The sequence below is a fragment of the Vombatus ursinus genome, unplaced genomic scaffold, assembly GCF_900497805.2.
Source record: "Vombatus ursinus unplaced genomic scaffold, bare-nosed wombat genome assembly UNPS02009062.1, whole genome shotgun sequence".
In the NCBI taxonomy this organism is placed as follows: Eukaryota; Metazoa; Chordata; class Mammalia; order Diprotodontia; family Vombatidae; genus Vombatus; species Vombatus ursinus.
The window spans coordinates 8,586,729-8,592,728 of record NW_020948840.1 but is presented as its reverse complement, the minus strand read 5'-3'; positions in this window follow the sequence as shown (position 1 = coordinate 8,592,728).

The window sequence follows — 6,000 nt, the reverse complement described above, 5'->3', positions numbered from 1 at the left end:
GTGTGTGTGTGTGTGTGTGTGTGTGTGTGTGTGTGTGTGTGTGTGTGTAATATGTACATAGTTGTTTGTATGTTTTCTCCTCCTCCCCCAAAAAGTGAGCTCACTGCAGGCAGGGACTGTGTTTTTGTCTGTCTTCATATCTCCAATGGTTAGCACATAGAAAGTACTTAATAAATCCTTGATGATTGACTGACTGACTCTACTGGATACTTCTTGCCACACTGATATTAAAAAATAACAAGTATCCTTTGAGTCCCACTCTGAATCTGAAAAGATTAGAGGAGGGGTAAACCTTCTAGAAAATATGAGTTCAGTTTTGAGCAAGTTTCACTTGTGAGGCCTATGGACTCTCCAGCAGGAAAAAAAAATCCAGCAGGCAGCTAGTAATACAAGACTCTCCAGTTTAGGTGAAAGATTAAGGCTAAATAAATAAATATGTAGAAATTGAGAGGAAATCTCAGAATTCTTTTCAGTAAAATATTTACTAAAAAAATTAAAATTTCCTTCAGGGAAGTAATGATTAGAGGTATTACTCTCCCTTTTTATAAATAGTTATTGTAAACTATAACTATAGGGAAAACTACAAATGCCAGGACTCTTTTCACTTATTCTTGAATTTGACAGTATGCTTATACCACATAGGGAAAGTATTCAGGAGGAAGTAAATGAGTTTTCTACAAAAGGTAAATTAATTCCTTCCAGAACCAAGGCATCTACTTACTTTGTCCATGTACCTCAAAGAATTGAGCGTTATGCTTGCTAAATATATTCTATGTGTGCACAATTTTCACAATGCCAAGTGAATATTTAAGACCACATTGTATCACACTATGACTCCTCTGCCAACCAAAGGAAACCTGTATTAGAAATGGGAATGGCCTTCCTAAACTATCATTCAATTCTGCCAGTCCTTTAGAATGTGATCAGTATGAGTTGCACTGTACTGAAAGAAGTATACTTCTGTCTTACTCAGATAAAGAAAGTATGTGAGTTCAATGAGGATGTGTGAAGAGTACAGATTTATAGTCTGGGGCTAGAATTGCTGCTTCAGGGGCAAAGAAATGAACCATATCATCACAGTCCAAGTTTCAAAATCATTATCATATCAAGCACAGCACTCCTGACCTAAGGATGCTGGGTAATTGTTGCTGACACTTGCTAAAATTTCATTCAAAAATCCAGAATAAAACAAATTGCTTCAGTATTTCATGTCTATTTACTTTCTTCTAAAGAAATTATGACCTTCGTTTTTAAGAGTTTTTTTTTAATTTGTATATTTTTCTCTTATATTTAGTTTTGGAAGGACATTTTGTAACCAAAGATCAAATTTTATTTCCTCATAGTACTTAAACTGAAGAACCCACAAGGTCAACGAGAATTTCATCAGACTGTTTCTCAGACTATTCAAGGCAATCGTTAAAAAAATTAATTGGAAAAAATGTAAATATCAATCAATCAGCAAATATTTTAAGTACTTGCTATCTTCCAGGCATCTTAAGGGTTTGGTCCAAATCTACTATTTCGCTGTTATTATTTCATTTATTGCTGTTATTTCATTGTTCTCCATGAGGGAACTCCCTCTACCAATTTAAATCTGTACCTGCTCTGCAACTTGCAGTCCTATAGTGCTGTCTAGGAGGACTGACAAGTTAAGGGCCTTCTCTGATCCATCACACAGCAAATATCTATGTCAGATGAGGAACTTGAAACCACATGATGTCAAGGTAGGTGTGGTCAGGACAATTTCTCTATCCACTATGTATGACTGCTTCATGTTAATAATAATGTTCAATTACAACTCTCCTCTGAGGCCATATCACAGCATGAATATGATCCTAGGTTCTCAAAGGCTATAACCAGCAAAGGGCAAGATCTGATCAAGCATTTGGTTATGTGTCTAGTGATGAGCTGTATGTCTGTTCCTTGAGGATCAGTCTCAGTAAACACAAAGAAGGTCACATGGCAGATGATCTTTTGTTTCTTTTTTTTTCAGCCACAGTAGTTCATCTTTTGAACTTCAAATAAATGAAAGGAAATATTGTATCCTCTATGTTTAAAAAGCATTTATTAGGTACCTACTATGTGCTAGGCACTGTCCTTTTGCATTTTAATAATATCCCATTTGTTTCTCACAACTTTGGAAAGTAGATGCTACTGTGATCCCCATTTTGCAGGTGAGGAAACTGATGTAAAAAGAGATTAAATGACTCACTTAAGGTTTCATAGTTAGAAAATGTCTGAGGCTGGATTTGAACAAAGGCCTATCTTGATTCAGACCCAGCATTCTAATTAATATGGCACCTAGCTGCCTCTCAAAAAGTTGCGTGACAATGAAAATATTGTTTAAGGTAACAAATCTTCTAGAAAAGTATATCTTTTCTCTTTTTATTGAGATTCCCCTCAATGAATGGACCATTCTCAAATAGAGTTAATTGAGATGATAAAGTGGGCATATGAGTCAGTAATTGTTGATGTTTTCTCTGTTTTTTTAGCATTATTGTTGTTATTGTTGTTGTTTTTGTTATTATTGTAAAAACATCATCAGAGATCTTTCCTTTGGAATATTGGCTCTGATATTTATGTAGATAGATATAGATATCTATATCTTGAAAGAGCCATCTTTAAGTGTTTTTTTTAATTGTAGTACAATCTGCATGGATTTTTGTTGGTGTGTATCTGACCACGTTCACTTGCTCTTCTGAGTATCTTCTGCAGTGCCAACACCACTGCTTCCCATAGTACATAAGCTTGTGAGGTGGTGCTTTATAAATGCTCATTAATGACTGGGTCCAAATGGTATGATTAGACTACTGTCAATGATTAAAAAGAAATACCTTTTTGTAAGCAAGCAGATTTGTTCTACTTCAAGTCCATTTGGCATCTCCTTACATTTTATCTACAAATGCTCTTGGAATACAATGGCTTAGCAGAATCTTACACCAAGGGTGTTTGTTATACGTTGTCTTTTTTAGTTAAGTGATTTTTACCATTTGCTGCTATTCATGGGCAATACTACTTGTTGTCTTCTGTCATTCTTCCCTATAATGTTTAGTCGTTGGTTTGTTGAGATTATGTAAGACAAAGTTGTGCAAAGAGTTTTAATGTTTCCTTTAATAATTAATTTCCTTAAAATACATCATAGCTTATCTTTTAAACATCACCATATTAATTACTGAAATAACAGCAGTAGCTCAAATTTATAAAGCACCTTAGAGTATGAAGTGCTTTCCTCAGAACAACCCTTTGAAATGAATAATATGAATATACCTTTCCACATTTTACAGTCATGGAAATGGAAATCCAGTGAGCTGACTACCATTAAAGAACAACTATGTGAAGAAGTAGACCTAAAATCAAAGTCTTCTGACATATTAGTCTACTATACCATAGTAGATACTAATTTGGATATTGTATCAACACAGGGAGACAATATACTTGGTTTCACTAGCACCCTAAAGGTTCTGGTGAAGGAATGAGAAGTGATGGGATAGACTGATTGGGATGGAAAGATAAATGGAACCTGAGAATGGATAACAACATGGTGTTGTGGAAATAGCAGTGGATTTGTCATTGGATGGATTTGAGTTTGAATACCCACTATGCCATTTACCATTTGTATGATTTTAGATAAGTAATTTTCCTTCTCTGGATTTCAGCTTCCTGATCTGTCAAATGAAGGTATTAGAGTAGATGCTCTCTAAGATTCTTTCCAGCTCTAAATTCTCTGAGCAAAAAAGTCAAAATGGATTTGTCTGAGTCATGGAACCTGCCCAATGAAATTTATATGTTGTCACAGTTCTAACTAAAACTCATTTAATGGCAAATTAATATATTTCTATCCCTGATCAGTGGATAGAATGGATCATTTATGTGTTGAAATGTAGCTGTCAAAAAATCTGTTCAGCCCAAATACCCTGAGAAAATCACCTGATGACCTTCTAGTGGGAAAGTTGAGGGAAGAGTTATTTATTTAATCACAGATTTACAGGTTTTCGTTAACTGCAAGAGGAAGCAAACTATAAAGGCTATTTAACAATAGTATCTGACCCAGGGAAATAGTGAGGGGCTTTCACCCAAGATCTTTAGAGAGGGAATATATAAGAATTTAGCAAGATTGATGGAATTTATAGCTTTAAATAAAACAGGGGTTCAGGATGGATGGTCCCACCAATCTTTTCTAACCACTCTGAGTATGAATAAAGTATTGAGTGAATAAATGAGTAGCTTAATGATTTAAAGGCCATCTATGTGCCAGCATTTTCTTTCTCTCTTGGATGTGCAATACCCAATGACTCTGCAAGGGAAACATTTAATGAATTCAATCATTTTTAGCTGGATCCTTCCTTTCACACTTTGAAGGGCACTAGCTCTGTATTCACTAGGACTAAGTGGAACAGACTGACCTATATTCCTACTTTCCAAGCTCTTTCTTCTTCTCCAGGCCGCCCCAAACTGAGTCACTGTTGACAGCTTTGGCTTATACCATGCCAGGTCAGCTTCAACTTCTACCATCACATTACTAAGCCCTTTTGGAAGGTGAACAGTTATCAGTGCTTGGGGTCCCAAAATACATCAAAGTGATATAAACTTTGCCTTGCTTCCCTCAGCCTCCTGTCCATTCACAGGACACATTTAGTGAAAGAATAGAGATGATAGTGTACATCATGTATGACATGAAAACTTAAATATACTGGTCTTTATGCTTAAACTCTAAAATTTCATTTCTAAATATTACTTTGGTACTTTGAATGATCCAAGATGTCATCAATATGGGTATTACCTCCACTCATCTAGTTGGCAACACAGCCATACCTTAGTCTTTTAATATTTTCTGTGTCTTTCTAAATCTTGTCTAGAATAAAAATTCATCAAGTTGAGAGCTGTCTTCTGGTTCTTTTCATATTTCTTAGAACACTGCTATCAATACTTCATGCATCCTGGCTGAAATTCTGGATGTCCCTGGGGCACATCAGCACACACTATTAACCTCTAGGCTATGGCTCATAGAATGCCATGAATCTTTAAACCAATTACCTTCCTCAAGAGAGAGCTCTTCCTATTCATTGTTAAATCCCCTGGACCCATTCCCCAGTAGTTAGTATCTTTTATACCTTATTGTTTCTCCCAACCCAGTGAAAATCAAACACTTAACTACTGAAAAAAAAATTCTTCTCACCAACCTCTGTTGCTTGCTCCCTTATTCCCATTCACTTTAACCCTTCAGTCCCATGTCCCACTACAAATCTGCCCACAAATTCTACTGGTCCCCCAACTTCTGTTCAAAAACAAACTGCTTTTCACCTTCTACCACCTCTCTTATTCTTTTTCTCTTCCGTCACTCACTGAGCCCTAGTTATGCCTGCATAACACTGCTTCCCTGGCCATCTAAACAGCTGGTTGCTCATTCTCTCACTCTTCCTGACTCACTAACCCCATTGAAAGAAATAGAATACTCCTTGATCCTCACACTTCTAGGCTGTCCCTTTCCCCATTGTCCTTTTTTCTTCTTCACCCAGCAACTTCTCTGCTCTTCTCAAGCTCTATCTATCCAAATTCATGCCCCCATCCATATGACCATGATATAATAACTTCCGGGGCATTCTTTATCCTTTCCCAATGAAGTCAGTGCCTAACTCATAGTCTCCCTCTTCAACCCAACTTATCCTCCCATTAACAGACTTCAACATGTTGAAATTTCCTCAAATATTCTAATTTCTCTGCTTTTCAATCTACTTTGCTCTAATGATTTACTCCTCTACTCTGTGCCAGCTACACAAATGATGGCCAAACCCTTTGTCTTGCTCATCGCTCATTAGCATTCCACTTCCATGTTCAAGAAGTGCAAAATCCCATCATTCAAACAAAATCTTTAATAATTCCATTTCACCCTATTCCTTTCTGCTCCAGATGAATTCTTCATCCTCATTATGAACTCCAATGACTCTACTTCATTAAGGAGATATAATAAAAATCCTAAATATCAGAGAAATTATGGTACCT